Below are 14,896 nucleotides of genomic sequence, written 5' to 3'. Positions count from 1 at the left end.
AATAATACAATTGCTTTGGAAAACAGGTTGGCAGTTCCTTATAAAGTCAACATATATTTGCCATATGATCCTATTATCCTTCTCCTAGGTATTCATGCTAGGGAAGTGAAAACCTATAATTACATAAAAACCTGTTTCTGAATTATAGCAGCTTTATTCTTAATTACCAATAACTGAAGCCAAGCCATTTGTATTTCAATTGTTGATTAAGTAAACAAACTTTGAAACGTCAATGTGATAAAATTCCACTTGCATGCAATAATATGAACACTCCTCAAATACATTTTGCTAAGTGGAGATGTTAAACATCAAAAGTTATATATTCTATCTTCATATAACATTCTTCAAAATGTAAAACTGTAGAAGTTAGAACATGTCATTTTTTCATATGATTTGGGGATTTGGGGTTCATGTAGAGGTTGACTACAAATGAGCCACATAAGAGAATTTGGGGAGTAATGAACTGACATATATCATGACTGTGGTGGTAGATACCTGACTCTGCATTTATTAAACCCTATAAAACTTATGCCACAAATAGTGAATTTTATTCCAGGTAAATTGAAATTTTATTTTTCAAAACTAAAAGTATAAGGACACAAAATTCTGTAGCTTTAACTTACTGGTACTATAATGCTTAACACAGTTTTATAATTCAGATTCACAGATACTGTTAATGTGTTCCAGCAATAAAATTTTCAATAATAAAATGGACTTTTGGCGACATGCATTCTTGTTTCCAAGATAGATTAATGATGTCACTAGGTAAAAGGATATAAGAAATAGGTACACCTAGGCATATCATCTTCAATTGCAAAATTATCAAAGAGAGAAAAGGTCCTGAAAGAAGCCAGAGGCAAACAAGCAAAATAATAGAAAAACATGCCTTATATAGAGAGAGGAATAAATATAATAATTACATCAGACTTTTCAGAAACCATTCCAGCAATAGGAGAATGGAATGAAATATTTAAAGTGTTGAGAGGAAAAAAAAACAAAACCCAACAACTACCATACTTAGCAAAATTATTCTTTAAAAGTAAAGAAGAAATAGGACTTTCTCAAACAAAAAGTGAAGGAATTTGTTGCTAGTAGACTTGCCTTGCAAGATATGTTGGAAGAAGTTGGTTTTTTTGTTTTTGTTTTTGTTTGTTTGTTTGTTTTTGAAAAAGACAATAATATGAGTGAGAATCTTGAATCTACCTAAAAAAAGAAAAAGCATCAATGAAGAAATAAGTGAAGATAAAATAAAACCTTTTTCTATTTCTTAATGGAGCTAATAGATAACAGTCTATTTAAAATAACTAAGGCAGCGATGTATTCAATTATGTGTGTATGTATATACCTAATGGGTTTATATGCTTATGTATGGTTATACATAATTGAAATGAATAAAAGCAATGATACAAGCAATCAGAAGGAGGAAATTTGGATTATTTTGCTATTATAAGGTAATGATACTACTTGTGAAGTGGTATAGTGTTATTTGAAATTGAACTTGGATTGGTTATAAATGTGTACTGTAAAATCTAGAGCAACCACTAAAAAGGTAGTATAAAGAAGTATATCCAATATGCTAAAAAAAGAGGGAAAATGAGAATCATACAAAATGTTTGATTCAAACTGAAAAAGGCAAAAAAGGGGTGGAAGGCAAAAATAAGAACAAAGACAAGTGCAAGAAATAGAAAACAGTAGCAAATATGGTAGATATTAATCCAACTATACCAGTAATCACTTTGGGTATCAATGGTCTACACACCAATTAAAAGACAGAGATTGAGCAGATTAAAACAAACAAACAAACAAACAAAAAAAACCCCACGACCCAACTATATGCTTTCTATAAGAAGCACAGGTTATAAAAAACATATATATTGAAAATAGATGGGTGGAGAAAATTATACCATGCTAACACTAATCTAAAGGAAAACAAGAGAACCTATATTAATTTTATACAATGTAGATTTCAAAGGAAGGAAAGTTATCAAGGATAAGGAAAGGTATTACATAAACATAAAAGTGTCAATTCTCCAATAAGACAAATAATTCTTAAAGCAAAGCATCAAACTACAAAAGGCAAAAACTGATAGGACCACAAGGAGAAATACATGAATGTATTATAGTTGGAGACGTCAACATCCCCTTCTTGGAAATGAACAGATCCACCATGAAGAAATCAGTAAGGACATAATTAAACTCAACTATATTATCAATAAACTGGATGTAATTAACTCCTATATACTACTTTATCCAACAATAGCAGAATATATATTTTCTCAACCTCATAGAGAACATTCATCAAGATTCCATATTCTGGGCTATGATATACACCTTCACAAATTTAAAAGAATGGAAGTCATACAATGTCTGCCCTTAGACCACAGAATAAAACTAGAAATTGATGATAGAAAGATAACTAGAAAATCCTAGAAGTGAGATTAAGCAACTCACTTCTGACTAACACATGGGTCAAGGAAGAAATCTCAAGAGAAATAATATTTTGAACTAAATAAAAATGAAAAGAAGAATTATCAAAATTTGTGTGATGCTGTGAAAGCCATGCTTATAAGGCAGTTTATAGAATTGACTTCATACATTAGAAAATAAGATGTAGGGATCCCTGGGTGGCGCAGCTGTTTGGCGCCTGCCTTTGGCCCAGGGCGCGATCCTGGAGACCCGGGATGGAATATCCCACATCGGGCTCCCGGTGCATGGAGCCTGCTTCTCCCTCTGCCTGTGTCTCTGCCTCTCTCTCTCTCTCTCTCTCTCTCTGTGACTATCATAAATAAAAAAAAAAAAAAAAAAAGAAAGAAAATAAGATGTAAAATCAGTAAAGTGAATTTTCACTTTAGGAAACTAGAAAAAGAACAAATTAAATCTAAAGTAAGCAGAGTAAAAAAATAAGCATAGAACCGAAACCAATGACATTGAAAACAGGAAATCTAAAGAGCAAATCAATAAAACCAAAAGATCTTTAAAAAGATCAATAAACTGATAAGCTTCTAGCCAAGTTAAGAGAAAGAGAAAAGATACAAATTACTAATGTTACAAATGAAAGAGGGGATATCTATCACTGCAAATCTCATGAATAGTAAAAGGATAATAAAGGAATAATATGAACATCTCTATGCCCACAAATTTGAGAACCTTGATGAAATGGGCCAACTCCTTGAAAGATATAATCTGCCAAAACTCACACAAGAAGAAATAGATGATCTAAACCGACCTATATCTATTAAAGAAATTGAATTGAATTAATTGTTAATGGCCTTCCAAACCAGAAAGCACTAGGCCCAGATGGGTTCACCGATGAATTCTATTAAATTTTTAGGGAAAAAGTTATACCAATTCCTTATAATCTCTTTCAAAGGATAGAAGCAGAAGGAATATTACCTAACTCACTATATGAGGCCTACATTAATCAAATACCAAAACCAGACAAATATGCTAAGAGAAAAGAAAGCTACAGACCAATTTCTCTCATGAATATAGATGCAGAAATCCTCCAAAAAACATTAGCAAATCAAATCCAAAAGGTCTAAAAAGAATTGTATACCACGACCAACTTGTTTTCTCCCAGATATTCTTGGGTGTTTCTTTCTTTTTTTTTTTTTTTTAAGATTTTATTTATTTATTTCTGAGAATACACAGAGAGGAGAGAGAGAAGCAGAGACACAGGCAGAGGGAGAAGCAGGCGCCATGCAAGAAGCCTGACGCGGGACTCGATCCCAGGTCTCCAGGATCAGACCCTGGGCCGAAGGCGGCGTTAAACCGCTTGAGCCACCAGGGCTGCCCCAGCCACCAGGGCTGCCCCTTCTTGGGTGTTTCAACATTCAAAAGTCAATTCATAAAAACAAAAAAAACCCTCAATTCATGTGATCTATCACATCGACAGACAAAACAAAAACAAAACCAAAAACAAACATACGATTATATCAATAGATGCAGAAAGAGCATTTGACAAAATCTAATACCAATTAATAACTAGGAATAAAAACTAGGAATAAAGAAGAACATTCTCAAATTTGATAAAGGCTATCTGCAAACAACTTATAGCAAACATCATTCTTAATGGTGAGAACTTTGAAGCTTTCCCACCAAGATCAGGTATAAGGCAAGAATGCGCCCCCGCCCCATCACTCCTTTTAAACATTGTCCTAAAAGTGCTTACTATTCAATAAGGCAAGAAAAGGAAATAAAAGATATACAGTTTGGAAAGGAAGACATAGACTTGACTTTATTCATAGGAAGTAGAGTGCTAAATTCTAGGAAGCTGTGGATTCAAAGCCCTTTCCTGGAAACAATCTCCATGTGACCTTGAGTACGATTCTCAAGTCTGTTTCACCTTCTGTAAAATGGAGTAATATTGTCCTCAGAGAGTTTTCTTGAGGACTACACTAAGTTACTCTACTTGCAGACATTTAGGAGAGTGTGGGCATATGAAGTCTACCAATCAATATTACATGAAGCTGAATCTAAGACTGTTTAAGAATGATATAGTTTCATTGAGGGTGATAGAGGCAGTAAGGGAGGGGATCTCCTTGTAAACAATATGCTTTTTCTCATGACAGGGACTTTTTTCTTAAATTAAAACAGTACAATTTATCTTTCCTAATAAACCCTTTCTGCCTTTTCCTCCCATGACTTACTCTGGTCTTCAACCACAAATACCATACAAGGTTAAATGAGAAACAGTGAATAAAACAATGTGGTTCAAATACATTGAATGAGAGTAATTATACTAGTATAATTTTTTAAAAAGATTTTATTTATATATTTGACAGAGAGAGATAGAGAAAGCACAAGCAGGGGGAGCGGTAAGCAGAGGGAGAAGCAGGCTTCCCACTAAGTGGAGAGCCTGATGTGGGATTTGATTCCAGATTCTGGGATATTAATCTCAGCTGAAGGCATATGCTTAACTGATTGAGCCACCCAGGTGCCCCTATAATTTTTTAATTAAAGTATTTTCATGTCACTGAGCTTATTTATGTACCACTATATTTTTCTATACCCTACAAAATAACATTGGAAATATTTTTCTAAAAATAAAATTTCATATGTTGTTTCTTTAATATCAGAAGTATGTCAAATAGCTGTCTTTATCTTTCACCCCAATAATGAAAGGTGAGTTTACAAGTAGATAATAATTGGAAAGTAGAGTAGTTTATATGCATTTGACAAGGAAATTAATCTTTTATTTGTGAACCAGCGATAGCATTGCAAGTTTGGAATGTCGAATTCTTGGTAATAACAGCAATACTGTTACTTGCCTTCACGTATTTTGCAGCTGGGCACTTATACATTGATTGAGCATTGTGGTTGATTACACTTTTGGAACAATTTGGTGGTAATGAATCTTATGCGAAAGTTTAATATTCAAATGATGCTCTGGTGACTTTCTAGGTCCTAATCTAAGCAAAGAAGTAACAAGATTTAAAAGCATAGCCAAACTTTGTTAGTGAAATGCTCTCTGGCATACATTTGTCTTTCTCTTCCTAAAATGAATAGCGATGCATCCCAAATCTATTTCGTGGAAAAAAAAAAAAGTTTTGTATTAATATCATGCATAATTCAATAAGACCACTTCTGACGTTTAAAAAAAACTTACAGTAGGTGCTAAAGTAAGTTTTTAGGAAATAATATTACCAAATTTAGGAAAAACACAGTCATCACTTATTACAAATTCTGCATGTCCCACATGCATAAGATATATACAAACGGACAATCATGTACCTTGCAATTTCTTGATCTGCTATTCTTATTCATATAGACTATAGATTTTTTTCACTCTCTAGAAATACTGAAATAGTAAATATGAAAAAACCCTCTTTTTTTACTCATAGGCCTGTAAAACTCATCTGATTTAATAAAGAAAGAAGAAAGAACAAGAGAAAGGGAGTGGAGAGGAAGAAAGTTTAAAGAGAGCTGTGGAAGGTGAAAGGAAAAAGAAACCACAATGTTAAACTAAAACTTTAACATTCAACTCCAAGTTGGGTCTTGATTTAACCTACTAACGTTGTGATTGAAACTCAAATGCCCATCACAAATATGAATGTCTTTTGTTCCCAACAATTTACAGCATTTTATGGCCTATTTCATTGCATCATAAATGTCATAATGACCAAATGTTCCATGAAATGTCATAAAATGACATGAATTACAGCTCTCATCTAGGTCTACGCCTGGAAAACCGAGTTTCTGGCTCATGCTCAGGTAACGTGCTTTTTGTGTTTGAAATCTCTGTGTACTGTGACACTGAGTTAGTTAATTTTATTTTATAGTCCGAATGTAGTATGGTTCTCCGTTGAAAAGTAATTCATTTGTCTGGAGAGTATATTCATAACTGAATTAAGTATCTCCCAATTATAATGCTCTTATTTCTTTAAATACCAGCTATTTAAAGATTCTTAAAAATCTCACAGTAACAACGTTCTCTGGCATGATAATGCTTTGCAACTAATGTTTCATTTTTAGTGTTAGGACATGTGCTGCTCTGGGACATATTAAGGTGTATGAGATTTTATCCTACTGTTCAAATTCAGTAATAACTGCCATGTTCTTTGGCCACCTCATTCTCCCATTAATCCTGCGCATGACCAGAATGTAATTTGATAGTTTCTAAACATAAAGAAAAAGGGAAAAGGTCATAATAATACTATTCACACAATTGTTCTGTCTATACTTGGATTACTAACCCTGTTACTACTTAGCTTTGATGCAGGTGGAAGATTTAGTGTACTAGCTAAAAACAGTTTTTGAAATGTTAATTTTCTCTTTATTTCAGCATTTTCTATCATTTTGTTTCCTTTTTTCTTAATCTAAACAAAGAAATGATGCCACCAATAGACAGGATTTTAATGTACCTATTCATTTATTTAACATGTATTTATTGAGTCCCTTTGGAATCTGGGGGTTGTGACTTGGAAGAAGATATAAACATGAGAGTTGCTGTCTCTGCTTTTATAACACTTACCCAAGATCTCAGAAAACAAATATGTAATCCTAAATTCAGTTTTAAGTGTCCAGGTTTAGTAAACTAGTGGGTTTTCTATAGAACACCATTATTCTGGACCCACAGAGAAGTAACAAAAGAAATATTTAAACCAGCATTTTCAATTCTGCAAGCTATTCCTTTTTACTTCCTAGTGAATTTTCTCTACACTTTACCACTGAATAAATTACAGGCAACCTAATTTAATCCATCCTTCTCAGTAGGAGCGCATCATTGTGAACAACTGATATAACTGTAACAAGGAACACTTAGCTACTCTCAATTTACCAGTCTTATTCAGTACATTCCTCTGATAGAGGACAGTAAGGAATAACAGAATTTCCTGAGCAATGTACATCCTGGGCCTCTGCATTTATCTAATTCTCTCTCTTACTCCTACTTTCCTCAACAAAACATTTGTCTCATATCTTTCAACACCCACTTAATTATTCACGACTTGGTTTACTGCCAATCCCTAGCCTGACATACAATAGCCATCCAATAAATTAATTGACACAGTCCCCAAAATAAGCTATAGAAAGTTAAAAAAAATGTACAGAAATGTGGTTTGTTCCATTTGGCATGACACTTTTACCTATAAGGACTATTGTGTTTTTTTCAAAATAATTATTTACTTCTATGTAGAAAGCAGCTAAAATGCTTTTAAAAAAAATTTGTTAGGGTTAGACAAAAGAGCCACAAAATAATGGGATTTGTCACATTGGAGGCTTATGTGGTTGGACAATGAATTTTAAGGCAAATATAGGTGCTTAGCTTATTATAATGCCCCAAGAGAAAATCCTAAAGCCCAACTCAGCAACAATAGTCAGAGTTTATATAAGGCAATTTATATATTCCAGGGGGGGAAATTACTATAATGCTTGGGGCACTTTATAATGTGGAAAAATACAGTGAGAAAGATTGTCAGCCTAATGCTTCAATAGTGCTAAGTATATATGTGAATAATTCCCTTGACTTCAATCTTTCTAAAATGGATCTTAATCACCAAAGAAAAGACTGGAAGAAAAATGTCTGTTTCGGGATTTTGTAAAGTTCTGAAACTTTCCATTTGCATTCATTTACCTAAAATCTGCTTGTCATGCCAATACAATTTATATTTGTTTTCTCAATAATTATTTTTATTTTTAGCATTTCATGAAAAAGTCTTACATTTGGGTAAATTTAGACTTTGAACTCTCTGTGGTTTTATGATTAGTAATTCCAACTATAAGAACTTCTGATTCAGGAAAAAAGAATTTAGAGAAGAAGTATTTATGTGTTGAAGGAAAAGTATTGGGTAATAACAAAAGAGATATTTGGCCTTGTACAAACAAGCCAGTGGAAATATTTACAATAGAGAGAGAACAATATATTAAAATTTGCACAATCGTGTTTCCTATATGGTTTGTTAGCTTTTGGTATATCTTTTAATCTTTCTGTTTTATGTGGTCTCTTAATGTCATAGTTTTACATTAGCATTTTTTATAATTTTTAAAAAGAAATTCAAATATATTTACAGAATGTTTTACTTCATCAATGGCATTATGCTAGGGATAGTAAAGGATATAAAGATAAAGAAGACAGTCTATTTCATGAGAGAGCTTAAGTGGTCTATAAAGAGGGAGAGCTCAGCACATTTAATAAAGAGATGAAAAATTCAGAGTTGGAATACGGTAGATATTCTGAATGTTAAGTACACTTTTATTTTCAAGTATGCTAAAATTTTCAATTGTTAATAATTGAAGAAAAAAACATTATGGGTTCATCTCCAAACATGAGTAACAAATATATGTGCATTCATTATAGTCCATTATTTCTCAGTTCCTTAGTTTTGAAAGAGCAAAACACAGGTAGAGATTTTCAGGCCTTTTAAAACATATACAAACACTTTTTTGTATATGCAAAATTTGGTTGTCTTCTCTATCTTAACATTTCCTCTTGAAGTCTATCATTTCTTCAAAGACAAAATTAACATTAAAAGTTTATTGTTTGGCTATAGCCTGCGATATTTAAAACTCATGAAAACTGAATGAAAGTCAAATTAGACTTGAATGAGTTGAGAGAATAGCACCCAGATAATAATATTGTTATAAGAAAAATTTTTACATATGCTCTTTTTATCTTAAAGCAGAGGGGCATTTATTGTTTGGGAGAAAATTTACAGTTTGGAAAATTGCTTAAATAAAACTCTTCCTTTCATTTTACTTGCTTGGCCAGATCCAAAGAATTCTCCAACTGCATCACTTTGTTAATTCACTGAATTAACTGAATTCATAGACTATATGCTATGTGGCAAAGTCTACATTAAGTGCTGGATCTTCAAAGGTGAAGAGTCTGGTCTCTAAACTGAAGGAACTTACAGATGAGATGAGACTGGGGGAAACACAAGTAAAAAAGTATGCAAATGTAACATGGGAACTAAATTTTACCAACCCTTCAAGGAAGCTATAGTTTTTTAATTTTAATTTTTCCAGACCTTCCAACAAATTCTCCAAGTTGAGCAAAAACCCGGATAGCAAACAACAGAAAGAATGCAAAAAAAGAAAAGAGCATCTTCATATTTAAGCAAAGATGTGAAGCTCAAAGAATTAGGAAGTACAACCTATCACTGTATTAATGAAAAAATACCTTATAAAGGAATCGCATGACTTCAAAAATTAGTTGATATAAGGAAATCTATTAATGTAATTTTTACAAAAACAAGTTAAAGAAGAAATAAAATAGTATCATGATATTGATCGCTATATCAAACTGTGTTACGAAGTTTAGTACCCATTAACTAAAAAAAAAATTGAAAACAAAGAATGGGAGCACCTCTCAGAAAACTATTGCAAATCATATATTTTGGTGATATGTTAAGAGTTTTTTTTTAACTGCAGTCAGGAACAATACATACATATTACTCTCATATTTCCTCTTCAGTGTTGTGCTAGACATTTGCCAAAATGTAAATAAACCTGGTTGATAAATTAACTCTTCCTAAAACTATTATTTAAATCCCTTTAATAATGCTTTATGTATTCTTAGTTCTTAGATCCTTGAATTTATCTTGAGATCCTTTACGGTGAAGATTAGGTTGGATTTTTTACCACTCTCCCCCCCAAAGAATCCTCAAACATAGGAGTTTGTAATACAAAAGGCTTAATATTAATTGCTTGTGATTTGGAATCCATTTTCCTATAGAAACTGTTTCTGGACTAGAAAATAAAACCTATTAATACTAGGGAATGAACTTAATGAGAAAAAGAAACTACATTCTATGTAAGTGAAAGAATACTGAAATAGTGAAATAAAACAATGTTGTGCTACAAATAATAAATATTAAATATATAAATAAAACAAATAATCGAGAAATTTCAATTTTCCTTAGATGCTTGTATTTGAAACAAGTAAGGTGAGTGTCTAGGTAATAAAAATCAACTGCACTTCTCTTGTTTTGTTTTGTTTTTCATGTACAATTTCACTTCAAAAGTGAGTTTTTTTAAATTATCGAAAACATTTTAATTATTTTAAAAGAAGTTTATATTTATCAAGTATGATGCCAGTCTTTCACTGGCTTACAACAGATTTTTCCAAAAATAAGCAAATGACTGAATTTACATAACTGAGGAAAAAGTCAAAGGACAGACAACAGAGAATATACTTGAATGAGGTCATTTCATGTAGTATTGAAGTTAAGACAACCTTCATGGAGAGTATTTGTTCCCCTGCCTTGAGAAGGAGGAAGAACTAGGAGTTAGTTGGTTCTTTTGCCAACCAATAGGTTGTATCAGCAGAGGTCACCTTGGTTATTATTCAAAGCAGGTGTGAATAGTTGAGATAAACATGGAGATTTGCAAATAGTCATTTGAAACTATAAAACATTATCCAGATGGACACTAGCAAAGTTTTGACAACTGTATAACTAAATGGACTAATATTTATAACAATTTTGCTAGAATTAAAATATATGGATTAGCATGCTGCTGCCAAATATTAGAGGTCTGTTAACCAGCCTCAGTCTAACTTGCCAGACAGCAGTAATTTGTTATTTTGGAGTAAAAGCTAACTTAAATGTAATGTGTTTCATTTCTCCTTTTAATTGAGCTGTATAAGACTAGCCTTATTTAAAAATATGTTTATATAATCTGTTCAACAAACTATTTTTAGAGTACTTAGTGTCGGTATTCAACAAAATGCACATAGTTTTTGCTGTTTTGGACTGATATTAAACAAGCAAACAGAAATAAATCCATAGTTGAAATGTGAAAAATGTGATGAAGGAAAAGAATAGGATGCAATAATACACACTAACAGGGAGAACAACTTTTAGGGGAGGTGGCTATGGATGATCTTATACAAATGGCATTTGGCTGCTGTCCGAAAGGTGACTAGGAGCTCTCTATGTGCAGAAAGAGAGGATGTACATTTCAGTGCATTAATAGTAATAATAATAATAGTTCAACAATCAACTTAGATGAAGGAAGAGCTAGTGGAGAAATTCTAGGTTGGCTGGACGGTATTTGAGCAATTGGGGTAGTGACAGGAGTAGAAGTTGAAGCCAGGTCATGATGGTTTTACTGTATTCTGAATATAATGAGGAGGAGAAGGCCGTGATACTATTACAGCCACTTTCCCCGCCAGCTTGGTTCTCTCTGCAGCTGACTGGCGTTGTCTCCTGGCTGGGGAAGGGGGTGAGGGGGAGCAAGAAGCGGGGGGCGCGGGGAGAGCGTGAGAGGGGCACGTTCTGGGGGAGCCGCCCCTGAGGCCCCGGCGCACACCGACCCAGGCCAGCTGGCCCTCCCTCGCTAGCGAACTGCTCCAATTTTGTGTTTTACTCACCACCCAACCCTCATCTCCTCAGTCAGTGGCTTTGTTGTTTGAAAGAAATAGAAGAAGGGACGCCTGGGTGGCTCAGTGGTTGGGCACCTTCCTTTGGCTCAGGTCATGGTCCTGGGATCAGGGATCGAGTCCCACGTCGGGCTCCCTGCATGGAGCCTGCTTCTCCCTCTGCCTGTGTCTCTGCATCTCTCTCCGTCTGTGTCTCTCATGAATAAATTAAAAATAAATAAATTAAAGAAAGAAAGCAATAGAAGAAAAGGAGTGATGTGACCAATTACATCTGGTCCTCCTGCATTGTGGCTTGGTAGGCATTTGCAGAGAGGAAAATATGATAAGAAAACTGATTTTTTTTTTGAGGGGGGGGCGGGGGAGGAAGGTGGGAAATAAACAAGGTCTTCCATTTTCTACAATTTTTTTTAATAAATTTATTTTTTATTGGTGTTCAATTTACCAACATACAGAATAACACCCAGTGCTCATCCCATCAAGTGCCCCCCTCAGTGCCCGTCACCCATTCACCCCCACCCCCTGCCCTCCTCCCCTTCCACCACCCCTAGTTCGTTTCCCAGAGTTAGGAGTCTTCATGTTCTGTCTCCCTTTCTGATATTTCCCACACATTTCTTCTCCCTTCCCTTATATTCCCTTTCACTATTATTTATATTCCCCAAATGAATGAGAACATACAATGTTTGTCCTTCTCCGATTGACTTACTTCACTCAGCATAATACCCTCCAGTTCCATCCACGTTGAAGCAAATGGTGGGTATTTGTCATTTCTAATGGCTGAGGAATATTCCATTGTATACATAGACCACATCTTCTTTATCCATTCATCTTTCGATGGACACCGAGGCTCCTTCCAGTTTGGCTATTGTGGACGTTGGATAAAGGGCTAGTTTCCAAGATCTAAAAAGAACTTATTAAACTCAACACCAAAGAAACAATCCAATCATGAAATGGGCAAAAGACATGATGAGAAATCTCACAGAGGAAGACATAGATATGGCCAACATGCACATGAGAAAATGCTCTGCATCACTTGCCATCAGGGAAATACAAATCAAAACCACAACAAGATACCACCTCACACCAGTGAGAATGGGAAAAATTAACAAGGCAGGAAACCACAAATGTTGGAGAGGATGCAGAGAAAGGGGAACCCTCCTGCACTGTTTGTGGGAATGTGAACTGGTGCAGCCACTCTGGAGGGAAGAGTGGTGTGTTTTTAGCCCTCTCTGGAACTTTAAATGAAAACATGAGTTCTGTGCCATGGAAGGAGACAAGGCCAAATCTGAATCTTTGGAGCTGCCCCAGGCAGCACCTCCATAAACCTACCATGAAAAACAGGGCAGGGAGCTTTGTGGCCTCAATAACATCTTCCAGGACAGCAAGGTCTTTATATCAGAAATGCTGCAAGAGATTTTCCAAGGGCTATCTCCAAGCACCATGGTGAACCTCCACAAGAAGAGCATACTAGGAAATGGGAACTATGAAGTGAACGTCCTTTATGGCAGCACTTCAAACCATACGCTACGCAGCAGAGTGGTGGAACAAGCCTGGGGATGTCAGTACCGCTGCTCTCACTAACATCATGGGTTTCATCATGAATCTGGCCTCCAGCCTGTGCTGGGGTCGACTGAAGTTGCCTCTCAAAAAGCAGCACTGGCTCTGGTTTGAGAGGCAGGAGGTGCCTACTTCAACCTCAACTCCAAACTGAAGATGCCTGAGTAGACTGGAGGAGAAAGCCAGCTCTGGAAATTTCTAAAACATCACTTGGGAGGAGAGAACTGTGAACTCCTGCTGGTGGTGCTAGACAGGTGGAGGCCCATTAGAGTGGGAGCACTGATTTGTAATGTAGCTCTACCCAGCTGTCCCTCACCTCAGCCCCCCACGCCTATGTAATATGCTGTAGCCCGTACAGTGGGTCTGCCCCTGCCACTTCCCCAAACATCTCCTAGGGTTTTCCTCTCAGATTTTACAGTGGGGGAAAAAAAGTTATAAGATAGTCTATTTTATTTTATTTTATTATTTTTTTAAGATTTTATTCATTTATTCACAAGAGACACACAGAGAGAGGCAAACATAGAGAGAGAAGCAGTCTCCCTGGGGGGAGCCCGATGCAGGACTGATCCCAGCACCCCAGGACCATGCCCTGAGTGGAAGGCAGGCACTCAACCACTGAGCCACCTAGTAAAATTTTACTCATGCTGTTAAGTCCAAAAAATGTGGGAAGAAATCGCAGGAGCTTACAGATGAAGTGGTCTATATGCCAAGGAACTAGAATTGCAGAATCTGTCATTATATATAACAGAAACAAAACAAAGGAAACTTATGAATACACGCAACAGAAAAAGTTAGTGACTGATCTAGTTTCAGACACATGAATCCAGGGGCTTAAACAATGACTACAGACAAAGCTATGTTTCATCATCTCTAAGCTGTTTTTATGTGTGTGATTGTACCTTTCACACAGACTGATACGTATGGCCAGCAGCATCTCTGAGTTTATATTCTACAAGCTAAGTGACCCCAGCAAGAGAGTAATCTTTCCTCAACAATTCCCATAATAAGTCTCCTTTAAGTGCAGACCAGAAACCCATCCTTGAACCAATCGCTGTGGTCTGGGAATAGAATATCCTGCTTGTCTAGGCCTGGCTCACAGCCCAGCCTTCAAATAGGCATGGGGTTAGGCATTTCTGAATCATACTGGCTCAAAGTGGCTGAGGGTACAGAAGTCATTCACTAAGAGAAAACTAAGATGATGTTATTGGACAAAGTAGAAATGTACACTGGGTGGGAGACAGATATGGAAGTGGGGGATTACAGAGGCAATCAGGATACAGACCGGAAGAAATTGAAGGATGAGAGATGGATTCCAGTGGGATTTCTAAACACAAGTCTGAGAATAGGATTAATTATATATTCCTGATCTCCACTCAAGGTCTACTGAATCTGAAACAGAAATTCTAGGGGCGTGTCCTATCAATATTCATTTAAAAATAAGAATAAAGTGATTTTTCACCACTCTAAAGTTTGAGAACCACTGGATTAAAATTGTAGCCATGAGAAGGCTTGAGTCTCTCA

At 35.4% G+C, this 14,896-nt stretch overlaps 1 pseudogene; it reads left to right on the top strand.

The window, feature by feature from the left end:
• The first annotated feature begins 13,067 nt into the window (after positions 1–13,067).
• On the top strand, positions 13,068–14,677 carry LOC112644267 (josephin-1-like; annotated as a pseudogene).
• Positions 14,678–14,896: the final 219 nt, after the last annotated feature.

This window comes from Canis lupus, chromosome 32 (genome assembly GCF_003254725.2).
Source record: "Canis lupus dingo isolate Sandy chromosome 32, ASM325472v2, whole genome shotgun sequence".
Lineage (NCBI taxonomy): Eukaryota > Metazoa > Chordata > Mammalia > Carnivora > Canidae > Canis > Canis lupus.
Note: the sequence above shows the minus strand (reverse complement) of the source record. Positions and strands in the feature narration are given on the sequence as shown.